The 17,591-nt window shown below is 37.6% G+C and overlaps 1 protein-coding gene across 2 annotated transcripts in view; it reads right to left on the bottom strand.

Annotated features, from left to right (window-relative positions):
• LOC127433121 (nuclear receptor-interacting protein 1-like) overlaps positions 1-14,122 on the bottom strand; it is a 35,375-nt gene extending 21,253 nt beyond the window's left edge. The window contains exon 1 of one of the 2 annotated variants that reach the window (XM_051684788.1): positions 13,851-14,122. The gene's annotated coding sequence lies outside the window, so the exon portion shown is untranslated. Of the gene's footprint in view, positions 1-6,167; positions 6,418-13,850 lie in introns of those variants that run through there. The other variant, XM_051684787.1, reaches the window with a different exon arrangement.
• Between the last annotated feature and the right edge of the window lie 3,469 nt (positions 14,123-17,591).

Here is a 17,591-nt window from a genome sequence, read left to right as displayed (position 1 = left end):
CGTCCTTGAACTGGATCTGCAAGACAAAAATCTTCACACTGCCAGATAGACATCTCAAATCTTCCCCCTCCAATGTCTCTCTCTCTCTCTTTTCAATCTGCGTGGCTGTTATCTCCTGCCCAGTGGGGAAGTCTTATCTGAATGCTGGATCTTTAACCTTAACACTGAACTCAGACAGAGGCGGAATTTAAAAATATCTCGCTGGTGTATTTTTACTCTCTGCGGCACCTGAACCACTAGCCTGGTTGACTTCTCTGTTGACAAGGGTTTCTATAGCTCAACTGGTTGAGCATGTTGCTAGAAATGCCAAGGTTGTGGGTTTAAATCCCAGGGAACATGTTAAGTGATAAAATTGTATTGTAAAATATAGATTTTCTTTTTTTTTTTTTTTTTTTTGGTCCTTATGACAATAGGATTATTGAACTGTTTTTTCCTTACATTTTAGTGACAAACAATGCAGTTAATTGTCACTTGCAGAGAAAATGCACCTTTAAACATGAAGACATGATTTTGTTCCTAATCTTTTAATTTTGGTGGCTTAATGTGAGGATTACTTCAAAAATGTCTTACAACTTGGAGTTCTGGAGAAAAAAAAAACAAAAAACTAAAACTTTAGGCTGCCTAAATACACTTCTGATGGTAAATTTTCCACTGAGGTAAAGTTGTCCAAACATGCACGAGTCGTGACTGATGTTTTCTTAGCAAACGATTTGTATGTCTTTGATTTGAATTGCTCATGTCACTTACATCAGTTAGGGCCAGACTTTCAAATACGATTTCAACCATTTATTTTGTTGCAATACCTAATACATTTATTGGGCAAATTTTAGCCATCAATTTTTACTTACTTTTACGGGTCACTTGGCTTGTGCTTATTCTAGAACCTGTCCCTATCATTCACTTTTTTTTTTTCTTAAGTGGAACTTACACAGTAGTTTTGGCCCCATATCTTTCATTAAGTGCCCTTCCGAACAAGGGTGATTCTCCAAAGAGAGCAAGCTATGCACGACAAGTGTTACAGGAGGGGATAGAGTGCCTTTTATCATCATGCAAATGCAGTGCCTTTGGTTGCACAAGGTTCATTACTTTAAACAAATATTTGGACTGTCCTCTGTGCACTGACACCGAGGTGAGGATAGAGGGGAGAAATGTCATGTTTAAACACTAACCCTGCCTCACAGCAAACAGGAATACAACACGCACGCATGCAGCTCACTCGGGAACGTGTGGATCCTTCGCGGGAGACTTTGCAGTGCCATGCGGACTGACCTTTCCTGACTGTAACGTTATACCATGTCATATGTGATCCTGCTGGAAGCCATCTGCCACGGCCTCCTCTAGCAACACGCAGGGGTTCGAGAGATCACAGCTTTCCTCACCTTCACTGGAATTTATCAGATTACTGGAGGAACACCCACCGCGCCAGGTTTGGGGCACGGTTCTCAAGCCACATGATATACTCAATTAGACCAAAGGTCTTTCGCAGTCACCGACACATCACGTCTGTATGTTTTTAGTATCTAACCCAAACCAATGTAGGAAATCTTTGCCTGGGACAACGGTCAATAATACGGTTTAGCAGTCATAAAAAATATCAAACTACAAAATACCATGGCTGATCATTCAGAATCAAGCATTCCAGAGAGATGTGTAATAATGACAAATATACTGCACTACACTGAAGTTGTGCTGGACTGCGTGCCATTCGCAGAGGCCTGCTCACTTCAGTACACTTTCTGTGCAACCTGCCTTCCATTAGTCAGAGTATTCATGATAAGAGCCTTGGCCTGTGCACACTCAAAAACTCAAATAGTGAAACACCTTGGTCAGGTCAAAGTCTTTCTCAGCTGGTTAGATTCAGAACAGTGGTTCACTGTAGCAGAACTCTCTAGATCAAATACTGAATAGTGCAATAAACGGGCACTATTCCAAAAAATGCTTTTTGGGGTCCAAAGTCTTGTCGTTGATTAGTCTGCTCTCTCCTCCAGGCCTGATGGTCTGGCTGTGCCTTACTTGGTATGCAGGGTGTTCACCTGACCTTTTGCGTTTGACAAAAACAACAACCCATCATAAAAGGCCACGCCCACTGTGATCTGTCTTCAAGGGCATAAGGATGAAGCACAATTTCCCATGACTACTGGCTTTCGTCCGTACAGTGATCCTGATGTCATCTCAATTACCCTGAGCTACGGAAAAAGCTTGAGCTGTGTGTAAATGGTGTGTCATCTTTTAAATTAAGTGACTTGGCTGTGATTGGATTAGAAATTCAGCAGAGTTCAAAATCTAAGACCACTTGTAAAAATGCTTCTTTTTTTAAATTATTTTCTCATTTAACACAAACCGTTTCATTACATTTACTGTATATCAGTCAGGGTTCAATGTTAAGGATTTTTTTTTTCTGCTGGACCAGTCAGGCCAATGGTTTGGCTTTTTCTTTGCCATGCCAACATTTTTACTGGCCCCAAAAAGAAAATTAGATTTTATTATTACAATGTGTTTTTGTATCTACAGTATATGTGCCAGACACAATTTTGATATTTAATAAAAATATATTATATTTATACTATAATTTATATAAATGACTTTTTTTAAATTAATAAAAAAAATAGCTTTGCTGGAAAGCAAGGGATATGATGCAAAACCTCACTGGTTTTAAATTTTCAACCCAATCAAAAGTCATTCTCAATATTTCTGCAAAACCTCATCTGTTAGCCAGCTAGATTATTTTAGATGCAGATCTGAATGGGTGTGAAGGTCCGAAAAGACCACAGACCTCCATGGACAGTTTTGAGCATCCGTGTTTCACTTGCAGCATTTGCTAACATTCGACAAGCCGTTTAAAAGACACAGCACTTTCCGTTGACCCACTTCTGTGTGGTTGCGTCTGGCAACAGCCCCTGCACCCCATTTGACTGACTGCAGCACTCGCAACCCTCGGCCTCCCTGAACTGTGAGAAAAATAGGTCACCATGGCCAACTTTCTCTCTTTCTATTTCCCCCCAAATAGAATGTGTGAAGATTGCTGCATTTAGTTTGATCTTTTGCTCTGCAAAAGAAAGTGAAAACACAAACACAGCAGAGAGAGAAAGAGAGTCTACCTTCATTAACCCCCATTTTTCAGAGTGCACACTCTCCTCGCACCAGTGGCGTATGAGGGTCTTATCAGATGCCAGGAAAGCGCGCAGCACATGCCTTAATCAAACACGGCTCACGACCCATATGTGGCCGCCTGAACTGCAAACATCACATACAAGTCCTCATTCACTACCGAAAAAGTGACCTCATCAGTAAAATAAGATGTCAACTTTTTGACAATTAATGTATTTGCATATACAAAAACCTCCTGAGAAATTATACCCACTTAAACAGAGCTTTGATAATTATATAAAATTATTACATGGTTCTCTGGAATACTTGATTCCGACTGGTCAATTGGGGCATTCTGCAGTAAATGGTTTTGTTATAAAGACCACTAAACTGTATAATTGATTGTTGTGCCAGAATTTACCACATAACTGTGTCTTCACAAGTCTTGTATCTCAGCAAATTGCGTTTTTCTCACATTAACAAGCTTGCCAAGTACTGCCTATTGAGAAATCTTTAAGACAATCTAATTGAAGCAAGCTTATAAAGTCAAATCAATGTTTCATTAGTCCATTTATTTATTTATTTCGTAGATAGCCATATAATAAGTAATATAGTGTTCAGTCAGCCAGTCATTATTACAAAATACTTTGGTTTCTATATTAAAATGTCAATTTTATTTTGGAATAATGACATGTAACTGTAATAACTCTATGTTATCCCTTACTTCACATGCTTTAACACTGAATTCTTCAGAGATTTCCAGAAATGCCTGTGTTTCCTTGTATTTTGCTGACAGTGATGCAAGCTGTTGATGTGTGTTGCCTCTCTCAGATCTGTGAAAGTCTTCTGTATGATGGCTGTAAGGTGAGAACATATTCCCAAACACCACCACCAGACACATATGATGAGATATTGATCACTTTCACAATGCCAACAACACAAGCTCTCGTATGTCTGCCTCTGACACAAACAAAATGGGATGTGAGAATTTCATCAGCTTCAAACATGGACATTTGGCACATTTGAGTTAAATTAATGTGTTTTAGATTTTATCTCAGCGAAAACTGTGGTCATAAAATGTGTCAATTACAACAGACAGTAAAAATAAAGACAACTAACAGTCAAACGATTTCAGTTTTTAAATGGCAGATGCTGATATCTAGAGATCAGAATGACTGATCACAGATACAACTCTGATATATGCATAATATAACGTAATATATCTATCACGATGACAAGAGATGTAAACTAAATTTCTGAAATAAAACAAACACTTATTTTATACAATAATCACTCAAGTCACACAAAAAAAACATTGAAAACAGATTTCAAAATCAGTAGATTGAAAAGAGGGACTACCATTTTTATTTGATGAGCCAATTATCGGCAAATGCTGATCATTTCAAATGAGCCAAAAATGACCTTTATATACTGTCCAGGCCTGTTACTACAAACCACAAAAAACAAAAAAACAAAAAATAGGTACCCATAAGAATCACTCTGTACAGCTTCTAGTCATTATAAAGTGTTTAAGTAACAACTCATGAGCTTAAATGAAAATCTATGCATATATTAAATTGTATCTATTTTCATCAACACCCATTCACTTCCCTGGCAATTCTGCTCAACATCTGATCTCCACACAAACACATCTGAAGGACAACAAGAAGCCACTGAATCAAACTGATCGTTGACCTTATTAAACCTGTTTAAGTGTATTTAGGGCAATCCATACCTTAATATAACGGGCGAGGGCAGCCCTGGACACAGACAGGTGGCTTAGAGAAGAGATCTGCTCTGTTTGAGCCGTCTGGTGTCTGTGACCAAATCAGACATGTAAACGCACTTATACAAGTACAGCAACAACATGTAAACAACCACCAAAGGTCAGTGGCCACAGGTGAACCAGATTCTACACAGCCAGTATTTTGCTGTGACAGACACATAGGGAGTCATCCAGTCCAGTCTCATAAGAGTGCAAATGTACAACATTAGCTCCCCGAAATACTCACTGAAAGTTTGGCTTCAACTCAAGGTTCAGTGGGGCAGAACTTAAAAATACCAATTCACACCACAGTGGCTTCATGAAAAAGACTAACTTTATTCGTCACAGTATTCTGGGTGTAATGCACATCGGATAGTGCCTTTTGTCAGGGCTGAGCAATATATAGAAAAATTATAATATATATTCACAATACTTTTGATGGCCCTGAAAAAACAAAACAAAAACATAAGCAACATTGTGCATATTGTGATCATTTTAATGATAATTTAATGCACTCATCAAATTAGTTTTTAATGGTAGAGTCATTATTCTTTTTTAAATAAAAGGAAGTTGGCCATAGGAATGTAAAATTTCTTTAACTGGTTCAAAGTAGGCTACATTTGGTAAATGATTTAAAAGTTTAAAATTTTTCTTGCAGGTTCCCCGTTTTATGCAATTGAAGTGGTTTTAAAATAAAAACGATAATCCAATTTACATGATTGATTTCATTAGAAGTGCTCCATATGTGGCTTTATAGGTGTTGTTTTTGTAATCAGACACACAAAATTTAGATTTATATCCAGATATAGATTTATTGGCAAATATATTGGTTATCGGCCTCCAAATACACTGAATTATCAGTTATCGTATTGGCCCAAATTTCCATATCGGTGCATCCCTAAACAACATCATTATTAAAGTTAAGCTCAATTAGTTTCTGCTACTCAAGTTCAATCAGTTCATTTCAAAGAATCAATCCAAAACTCTGATTCAATGATTAATTCACATCATCACTCGTGACTGTGTGCCATTTTTCAAATATTAAAATGTTTGTCAAAATATTTGATGGTAAATATTGCAGTTTACTGTATGAAAAAGCTGAAAATTGAAACTGAATTTTTTTCCTTATCACCCAACCCTAAACTGAATTCTGTCAAATACCACTTTTTCCCACCAGACCAAACTGAAGCCAGGCAAAGTCGCTTTCTACTTTCATTTTTCATTTCTGTGGTGCACAAAATCAATCACGAATCAATGTTCATAATGCACAGCACTAAAGCTGTTAATTCCTAAAATTAATGAATAAAACACTCACCCACACCTTCAGTCAAGTGTGACACATAAGCCCTTCTCATCCGCATGGTGTCACATGACTGAATCCTGTTTTAGAGAGTTACTTAAAAGCTTTCATGTCGGGTCAGTCAGGTCAAGGTCACAGTGTTGCATTAATGCCAGGAAAACAGGCGCTACCTCCATAAGTAGGACACAAGGACGTCTGTCCAAGGACATCTCCCAAAGTACTGAAGGAGAACAGGCAGGCCCCCTCTCAACTATTCAACGACCCACAACTGATTGGAATGAGGAATGTGACTACACACTAGGTATGTTCATAACCACACATTTTCAAAATCAACTAGTCGGTGGTGTCAAAATTTTACCACCTTTCCTTCCTCTTTCACTCTTGTGTAACTTCCTGTGACAGGGGTGCATACAAACAGCAGTCCATAATAATATATCCCAGCAGGCCACGCTGCATGAGACATTAGAGAGTGTTATGAGAGCGGGGACATGCGGTTGTGTGTCTTTCTCAGCAGCTGAGGTGTCCCCTGTTGCCTGGCAACAGCTCAGCATGTTTTAACCCTTTAAGTAAGTCCTAAGTGATTCAGCAGTCCAGAGATGGGCGGTCTGCTCCAAAAAGTGAAATGGCTTGATTACTCACCATGGTTTTGGTTTGCAGCTGTGTGTCCAAAAACACAAGGCAACACAAACCTGTTGCACTGAGCTGTCCCCTGACCTCTGCATGCAGTCTTGAGTCTTAGCTGAAACAGCCTCATGACAGAGGTGGCGGTCACATCAACAAGAGCAGGAAATACTTAAGTGCACAGGCCATGTTTACACCTGGTATTGATATCAGTCTCAGGTAATCCGATCACAAGTGGCCAGGCAAGACAGATCGTCGTTACACCTGGTATTTACATGCATCTCATATGACCACCTGTGATCGGATTTCAGGAGGGTCGAATGCAATGTGGTCACTTTTCTGACAACACCCCATGTGGTTGTGATCAGATCACCAGAGACGGATTTTGTAAACATTGCAAAAGATTTTACCAGGGAATCCCACTTTGGTTACCAGACAGCATATTTGAGATATACAAAATTTTCAGTTCAATCCACATAACCTCTGTAGGCCTGGAACACTAAACTGAACTTCTTAGTCACTTTCTCATATTTAATTAAGAAAACAATGTCCATGAGTAATGGAAAACAAAACCAAATATTGACCAGTATTACTGTGTAATATGAAGGGAAAGCTTTTAGATGTGAGAAAGTCATTATTCCTGTCTCCTGCTCTGTGAATGTTGTACAGATGTTGCACACATTAATTTTTTGCTTAAAGAGAGAAGCGACAACCCTTACAACTCTAGAAGAATCACTGGGAAAGACTGGAATTTCACTTAGCAAAGCATATTTTCTGCTCTACTAATGTAACTTGCTTCAAATGAGATAAAATTTACTAATTGCACCCAGAAGCAGTAAAATCCTCTTGAACCCGTTTGCCGGGATCCCCTGACCTCCAGGTCCATCTTACCTCAGGGCACAGTTGGATACAAAAAGTACAGCTGGCAGTTATAGGTCAGCCTGGTAGTAATTATATTAAATTAAACTGGTGTTATACAAGTTGTTCAGAACATGTTTCTCAGGATCAGCAACTCTCTTACTGTTTTACCAGGCCAAAACTTTTTTAGAAGTGACCTATGAGCTTTTGATGCCCTATTTCTTTGCAGAAAGTTTTCTAACTCAACATCTTACAATAAAATAGCAAAAAAGCAAAAGGAGTGTTTACTTTTAACTAGACTTAGGATCAATGCCTTTTTCACACATCGATAATCAGAACATTTATACTGGCACTTTTCCCCCCCAATATAAATAGGGCTACTCGTTGCCCAATAGTCTTTGTCACTTCAAGACACAGACAATATTTCAAACATATGATTCTCACAACTTTGGTAAAGTGTGAGTGTCAGGGTAACTTAAAGGGGTTTGCACAAGGGACGCATCTGGTGGACGACATAGCATGTTCTAAAATCTGAAACAATTACTTTCTATGAAGGTACGCACATCGCCGCCATTGCTCTGTGCCTGCCAGTGGCGCCTAGTGCAACTCGCATAGTTTTACATTAAATTAGACCAAAATCATTATCAAAGGACATAGTTTATTTACTCTAGCCATCACTGGATGATATATTGTGTATTTGTATCTTTCATATAGCCTGCACAATGTGTTTTCAGTTACAAGTATGTCTTTTTGTAGTTTGACACCTTGAATGAAACCTATTCAAGGCTACATACAATGTCATTTCTAATCGTTCAGTTTGCACAGTTACACAATACGATACGCATCATGATATATATGTCACAATACGATATATTGCGATACATCACAATATCATGGTTTGATTTCCTTATGATTCACATGATCTCAATTTCATTCCAATAAATATAGGTATATTTCAGTTATGTCCATTTTGCTTACAAATGAAAAATTATCTTTCAGTTAATGCTTTTTATCAGTAGCTTTTCATCATTTTGGTCACATTTTTGCTTCAATAAATATGAAGTCAAAAAATTGTGTGCGTGTATGTCTGTGTGTGTGTGTGTGGGGGGGTATTGTTTAGATGCCTAATTTGCCCTATTTACAAGTATTTACAACATTATGTAGAACACCTATTAAAACCCAGTACTGTCTCTTTAAGGACAGGGACTTTAACGCAAATGGAGTCAAATGTCCGATAAGAATTAAATATTTATTTTTGTCATTTTAATCAACATCTATCTATAAAGACCAAAGAGGGAATTATAAGAGACATCAATGACAAATGGATTACGTGGATCTCATCTTTGAACACACATTACAAAAGAAACCAAACTTTTACTCTCAACACACCGTGTAAAGATGCTGAACTTGGTGCTGAACTGGCGAAATCTGAAATATTACCAGGCAATCGTTAATTCCAGACATTTTAAGTCACGTATGTGAGTGATATGCTCTCATTTTAAAGTGCTGCACATAGAGTAAAAGATCGCTTTTGGGATTTTAAGAATCAATATCGATGTAATCAAATGAAGATCGCGGTTAGTCTTAAAATCAATATTTTTGCACGGCCCTGGTGTTAAACATTTGAGACAGGATCAGCGTGTCCGCAAGAGTCTCTCTCGCGCCTCATAGAAGCATCTCTGACTGCACGGAGAAATGCCGCTCTTAGTTTGCACTTATTTAGATGACCTGCTTCGTCTTTATTGAACTGTTGGACATGATATGAACACAGAAATAGTTTAATAAAAATACTGATACAGGGATCTAATGTATCGATACAATATTGTGAGGAAAAGTATCGTGATATATCGATATTTGATAGTATTGGCACAGCCCTAGTATTAAGTACAGTAAATGTTATGTCACCCCCTTGTGGTCTCCCAAAGCTATTACACCAAACTACATTAAACGGAAGGCCAGCTGACAGTGAATTGGAAAGCTCACAAATTAGGCTTCTAATTTAAAATGTCAGCTAATGTTAATATATCGATGCCTTAAAAAAACGTATCAAGAAAATAACAATCAATAATCTATGTATCAATATTTTATGACATTCCTAGTTCTAATGTAGTCCAGACTGTATTTGCAGACTTTTTTTTTTTTTTTTTTTTGCATGTTCTGCATTGATTTTGGAATGGATATACTGAATCTGAAAATATGGAAACAAGGCAAAATGTTTCTGTAAAGTGGGTGAGAGTATAACGCTCTCATTTGAAGCTAACAGCACAATCAAATTCAGCAAAAATTTGATTGTTTGTTTAAAATAAGACCCTGCTACCACCCCTGGAGTTCGCTAGCTCACTAGTTCGAATCCCAGGGTGTGCTGAGTGACTCCAGCCAGGTCTCCTAAGCAACCAAATTGGCCCGGTTGCTAGGGAGGGTGGAGTCACATGGGGTAACCTCCTCATGGTCGCTACAATGTGGTTCATTCTCGGTGGGGCGTGTGGGGAGTTGAGCGTGGATGCCGCGGTGGGTGGCGCTGTCTCCACCACCCGGATTGAGGCGAATCACTACGCGACCACAAGGACTTAAAAGTGCATTGGGAATTGGGCATTCCAAACTGGGTGAAAATGAGGGAAAAAAAAATAAAAATAAATAAATAAATAAATAAACAAATGCGGAAAGGGGACAGTGGTGAATAACTTTGAACACCACGAAAATCTGCAGAGATTTTTGTGAAGTTCTGAGGCCACAGATTCAGCATGGGCCAGGTTATATCTTTAGTAATCATGGAACTTCATTTCATACAACTGGATTTTTTTGTAATTGTGTGGACTGTTCGATTGGCGGGAGTGTAAAGGGTCACTGCTTGTGATGTTTGATTTATCAGAGTTGCACGTTCCAGCAATACTGCTCCGCAAATTCAGCAAACTATAAATCGCTTGCAATAAATCAATCAGCAAAAATCAATCAATCGCTATAAATGAAAGCCCTGTCTCTAGCTCAAGGCTGGGGGGATGAAGAATCTGTATGTGCCTTGTATTTCATACTTTGTCAGTGTTTCAGCACCCTGCTTTACCCCTACAGACCAAAATTACAGTCTTCATTCCTTTTTTTGATTAACAAAACTCTCATAGTTTCAGCACCAACGCTCACTGTTCTTCAGGCTGATATATAAAACAAAGATTCACAGCACAAGGAACAAACATACACCCACTGTGTCCCTGAGCTATCATCTGACCTGTTAATGAGTGTAAAGCGCCTGTGGCTTCTATGGATTTACAACATGTTACACCATGCAAGTTTCTGTTACATGTGCTAAAACCATGTGCTTTTATCCACACTGAGTGTGTGCACCGAAAACTCAACATTTTGATTTGGTATTCATGACAAACATTAAATATGACATGCTTTGTAATTCTAACCACTTTTCAGCCAGAAGGCAATGAAAGCACAGAGTTGAGGTTAATATTTAGTGAACTATTTTAAGGTGACGCCAGCATTGTTTTAACCACTTTCAGTTTATATTATTGACATCCCCTCAGAGAAATAGGTTCATTTAAATTTCTCTAGCAACAATAATATCATAAACAAGTCAGTACTGCTCTAAAACATGCCAAGTAGAGCTGTCTGCTTGCATTTCTCTCAACTGTTCAGATTTATCTAAATACTCTCGTAACATTGCAAAGGGAATAATTTTACACCTGTACTGTAGATCTAACAGACAAAAAAAGATCTTTGAAACTGATTTTAGATGTCTTCGATAAAGCTGAGTATCTACATTTGCACACAATCCTTGTTTTTATCAAAAATGAAAATTCTCTCAACATTTACTCACCCTCAGGCCATCCCAGATGTGTATGACTTTCTTCTGCAGAACACAAAATATGTTTTTAGATAAATATTTCAGCTCTGTTGGTCCATACAATGCAAGTGAATGTGTGCCAAAATTCTTAAGCTCCAAAAAGCACATAAAAGCAGCATAAAAGTAGTCCATATGACTCCAGTGTTTTAATCAATGTCTTCAGAAGGGATATGATAAGTGTGGGTGAGAACCAGATTAATATTTAAGTCCTTTTTTGCAATAAATTCTTCTTTCTGCCAAGTAGGGGGCGATATGCATGAAGAATGTGAATCACCAAAAATACAAGAAGAAGAATGTGAAAGTTAGTGGAGATTGACTGAGCAGGGAGGAGAATTTATAGTAAAAAAAAAAAAAAAAAAGGACTTAAATATTGATCTGTATATCACCCACACCTATCATATCACTTCTGAAGACATGGATTTAATCACTGGAGTCATATGGATTACTTAAATGCTGACTTATGTGATTTTTGGAGTTTCAAAATTTTGGCACCCATTCACTTGCATTGTATGGACCTACAGAGCTGAGAAATTCTTCTAAAAATCATAATTTGTGTTCTGCAAAAGAAAGAAAGTCTGGGATGGCATAAGAGTGAGTAAATGATGAGAGAATTTTCATTTTTGGGTGAATTATTCCTTTAATGACAGATTTTCCATCAACTAAACCAATACTGTATTAATAACATACAATAATATGCACTTTATTCAATATTAAGTGCCAAAATCTAATTTAAACCTGAGAATAATGAGACTGAAAAAAGGTCAGATATCCTTTCTTCCACTGAAGCATTCAAAGTGATCTTTGGAACATTCTTAAATCATGCTGGGATAACATGGATCATCAAGTCCATGCCAGCTTGAGCACATGCTATCACTAAAGCAAAAGGGGGACATAACAAATACTGCAAATTGTAATTAAAATGTTTTTATTAAATTAGAAAAATGCTAAATAGATGCATTTTCACTGTATGTGGGTCAGCTAAACAAACTCTTCTTAGTAATTCATCAGCGATGGAATTCATAAACTCATTTAACCTACATTCAACCCTCTATCCACTGAGAAATCAAATAAGGCTGAGAGAATGGCAGGTCTAGTACAAAACAACTCATATGAAGTCTAAAACATGCAAACTAAGCCTCGATCTCTTTAAACACATGCATACCATGTCTCTTTGCAGTTATGTGACAAATATAGAGCTTTTCTGTAATTGTTTGGTCTTTTCTTGATGGATGAAGGTTTTTGAAAGCACCTGGACCAACAACCACCCCACACTATGGCCTCTGCTAGATGACCTTTAAACTTTAACCCTTTACCTCCTCAGTCCCATTTTTATTGACTAAAGCCACAGGAAACCATATGAAACTATGAAAAATGCAAAGTCCAAAATCTACGTCATTATCCCGTCCTTAATGAATAAAAGCATCATAGTGACAAGCTAACTAAGCAGGTGTGGTCTTGTCCTAAACAGATTAACCCAAGTATTTATGTTTATGTTTTACAACTCTTAACCTTTGTGTCGGACACTTTAATAAGACAGGGGAATCTGAGAAAGAATATGCATACAGATTTCTTAGTAATAACCTCATGACTGAGAAATTAATGAAAGCTTTTTACTGTCCATAAGCAAAAGATGATTGCAAAAGCTGTGCTAAGACTATCCAAGATAAATTGGGCGGGAAAATACAACACAGCGAACTTGCTCCATATCCTTACTATATAAATATCAGATGATTATGTCTATTAGATCATACCTTAGGAAAAAGTACTGATCACTAATCATGCAGTACTGATCAAAAAAGTACTGATCACTAAAAACTTACAATACAGTCTTACATAATAAAATACCTCATGTCCATGTGGCTTGGAAAAATGCTAAATAAGTAAATAAATAATAATAATAATAATAATAAACAGAAATAAAAATGTAGTACTACAGTACGTCTATGGATAACGAACGAGAAGTGAGAAATAAAGCTGCAACATGACAGATATACAAAATGGAAACTAAACAACAGTAGTGAAAACTGCGATCCGGGGCCGTTCACATAGGACACGTTCTTGCGTTCCCTTTGCGCTGTTTTTAGGTCTGTGTACAGATGCGTCTGACGGACGTCTTTGGCCGTTGCGTCGCGTTTAAAGACGCCGTGTTAGTTAAAAACAGTTCAACTTTTATAAACGCGCGTCTTCCAGCGTCTTTGCACTCTAGCCGTTTTTAACGCAAAACGCGTCCTGTGTGAACGTCTCCTTTACCGTCTCTAAGCGTCGTTTTATCCCTTATCCGAATATACATAAAATAAAGCTAAACCTATCATGGTCTAATACATCAGGGTCTTTCAAACTGCTAGGCTGGCATCAAATCGGCTCGACACACGTACCTGATTCCGCTATCCGAGCGCTGAAAGACCGCTTGGCTTTTGGAAACGCGAGTGTTTCCTCCGCGTGGACGTGCGCTCTGAGGCTCCCCGAATGGTAGTAGTAGAGTCCAAAAACTCATTGGGCAGTCAGGGCTCCGGGAACGACAGTCGGGTCTGAGTGTGAACCGTGTATTCTCGGAATCCCCGAGAACTCCGCAATGTTCACACTCGTCCGCTCTCACCCTCCCTGACTGATGAAGTGAGCGCAGCTTAAAGCAACAGGAGGGTTTTGCGTGTGCGCATTCGCAGAGGGAGAAGTGCGTCATCTCACACTCGATGATCTGCACAGTTTGAGGAATGAAGAGACTTAAAGGCTTCTGATATACTGTGTTATATAAGCAACACTGTAGATTGGAAAGATTTAAAATATTTTGTAAATAAAAACATATTTACATTTAGACTATGATATTATTCATTACTCTTAATAATAATAATAATAATAATAATTTGTTTTGTAATGAAGCATGGGGTTAGTTTGGATTAATTCATGACTGATGTAGGCACTGATGTCGGCATTTACTGAAATGCATATCAGTTTAATTTATTTACTGTTATTATCTATATTTTGATGTTATCTTCTGTATTTACTATAAGCTTTAGTATATTTTCTTTGTATTGTATAGTATTTGTAATTTATTTTTTCACTTAAAAAATTAAAGCAACTCTAATATAACAGAGCTGAAATTTTAACTTTAGCAAGCAGATTATATAGGCAGGAGGCTTAAAACTAAGCTCTCTTTGAGGAATTTGTGTCAGTTGTCTTAAATTTTCACCCAAAAATGAAAATTCACTCAAGATTTATTCAACCTGAGGCCATCCCAGATGTGTATGACTTTCTTTCTCCTCTTAACACAAATGAAGATTTTTAGAAGAATATCTTTGCTCTGTAGGTCCATACAATGCAAGTGAATGGTGGCCAGAACTTTGAATCTCCAAAGAGCAAATAAAGGCAGTTAAATCCATTTAAATCCACTTACAGGTCAGGGCTGGTCAAAGGTGGAGATTTATAGTAAAAAAGGACTTAAATATTGATCTGTTTCTCACCCACAGAAGAATGAATGAAATGCACATCTGGGATGGCATGAGGATGGGTAGATTATTAGATAATTTTCATTTTTGGGTGAACTATTCCTTTTAGCAGCTTTAAGGATTTGTGTGACGAGAAGGAGATTATTTTAATTCCTGGAAAGGTCTACAGTATTTCAAGTAGACAGGTTCAGCCTTTGGCCTTGAGCAAATGTCATCAGACTTTATTTGCTTCTCCCATGACTTCACTAATGCCCTATTGCTTTCATCACCTCTTCTCTATGCAAGGACCTGCAGGACTGTCATCTTGGTGTCTGTTGGCTGTCATGAGGTAATTAAAACTTTAAATGCACTGGGCAAACATCAGTTACATCACTTACTCTATGTCAGTACTATACACACTCCCTTAAGTGGGAGAATATTTAATGCAAATATAATAGTTTAGAAAAAGCTATTAGTATGAAATTGATCTACATTAAGCATCATATTGTTCTTTATGAGTTTGATTCAGCTACTGGTTCAGTGTAACTGTGCGATATATTCACAGTGCCTAACATCCAGGATCTCAAAGACACATCTGATCAGAAGTTTCAAAATCAGTGCTATCACACACCAAGTCGACCTTTGAACTTAGAAGACCTTTCATCTTTGAACTTTGACCTCAAATGCCACATGATTAGAGATGTAATATCCTCCCTTCATTCAAACCCCTGCTCGAGCTGCCTGACCTGTGCCCTAAAGCTTTTCACAGAACTGTGGTTCAGGGAACTTCATTCTTTGACCTCAGAACACAGACGCATGTGTATAAGCAGAGACTATTTAGCCCGAGACAGAGCACTGGTATTAAAATGAATAGAAGAAACTGGAATGCCCAATAAGGCAGGTGTTGAAAAGGAAGTCCCACCTTACAGGTAAAAGAGCCAATCACCATTTAGATACAGACATCGTCTGTCAGTCAACTCAAGAACGCGCATGGGCATTAGCTGGACCGGCCTGAAAATTTGTGTTTTTTAGCGTGATCTGAGCTAAAGAAGCACATTTTATAATAGCATTGTTGTCAGAATTTACTGCTGATTTGAAATATGTTCTTTGATTGTTATATTGACCAACCATTTTGGAGATTTCTGTCTTTCCCCATTAAAGCAGACAGGAGCTGTACTTTTATGCCACTAGTATCCATACAAAATAGCTGTTAGAAGGATTTCCAAGATGGACTGAATTGCTTTGAAAGGGACTTTGATATAAGTACAGTATGTTTTTTCTTCAGTCATTCTATACATTGACCACCAAGCTTAACATATTTTTTAAAGAATTAAAACATTAGAGCAGGGACTAAAAATGAAATGTTTCTCATTTTGGTTCATTCTGAGCAAAAACAGTATTTTTTCGTTCTGGTTCTGAAGTTCCACAGCCTCTTTTCCAAATGGTTACCGGTTAGAACAAAAGAAAAGAATGGTTAATAATGTTCTTTTTAAAATGACAGTACTCTGTGCTAAGGAGTGGGTGAAATACAAATTGCAGTGTTGCCAGATCTCAAAAGATTAACAAGTGACCTGGTTTGGAAAAACAAGCCCAAAATAAGCCACTTGCCTAACCAAAATAAGCAAAAATAAGCAATCATTTTTTTTTTTTCCTGTGTGGTGGATAGAAATCATAAAAAGCATACAGTTCATTATAATAAAGAATAATTTAATTACAGATCTGTTTCTCAGTCCAAACCCAGCAGCATCAAATCTGTATGTATGTGTAACCCAACCCGCTCCGAGTGGGATTCGAACTGGCATCAGCCGGCATGGGAGGCGGGCGTGCTAATGAGAAAGCTAAAGTCTACAGCCCCTAATATAAGTCGCTAGTGTGCATCCTGAGGCCAGAGGAGTGATGTTTACACATACCGCACAGCTATCACGTACCAGCTGGCTCCCGTTACAAATGCATCATATCTAACAATAATATAGTGAAGACTTTGAATCAGCTGAGAAATGTACTTTTAACCTCTAATAATGTTATCCTTGTTTCTGGATTAGCAGTGCATACAGTGTATGTAGTAATTATACATAGTTGTTAAAAAGGTCTTCATTCAAAGAATACAACATCTACAACGGGTAATTAGGCAAAGAAATGTGTGATACAGCAGTTTCCTTCTGGATAAAAGCACATTTTTCATTTTTTCGGGCAGCATGAAGTGGTGTAGTTCCAAAAATGTAGTGATAAACCCTTTGGCCTTTGGTTTCATGAAAAAATTATTGGAACGCAACTAACTGGTAACAGTTTCTTGCATTTAAAAATAACGTTTTCACTCCAGAACAACTGAAAATCACATTGTCCCCATTTTCGGTTAATTCTGAAACAAAATTTGTTCGCTTTCTGTTTTCGTTTTTGTTCCTTGAACCGTTTTTAGTCCCTGCATGAAAGACAATTTAACATGAACAGCATCAACTGCAACTCAGCCTGTTGATGACTATTTTCAAAGTATCACAGGTATTTTAACAGATATTTGAGATTTAGCAGACCTGTACTGGCAGGTTCTGAAGATGCATCCAGTATCAACTAATTTTTCTTTTGCTTTTCCAAACAAAAATGTTTACATTTGTTATTTGTTAGTATGCAAAACTTGTTAGAACCTGTAACCTAAAAGATATATATATATACACATCTCTTTAATATCTCAATTGTAAC

Source organism: Myxocyprinus asiaticus, chromosome 42 (assembly GCF_019703515.2).
Source record: "Myxocyprinus asiaticus isolate MX2 ecotype Aquarium Trade chromosome 42, UBuf_Myxa_2, whole genome shotgun sequence".
In the NCBI taxonomy this organism is placed as follows: domain Eukaryota; kingdom Metazoa; phylum Chordata; class Actinopteri; order Cypriniformes; family Catostomidae; genus Myxocyprinus; species Myxocyprinus asiaticus.
This window is presented reverse-complemented; position numbering and strand designations above follow the sequence as displayed.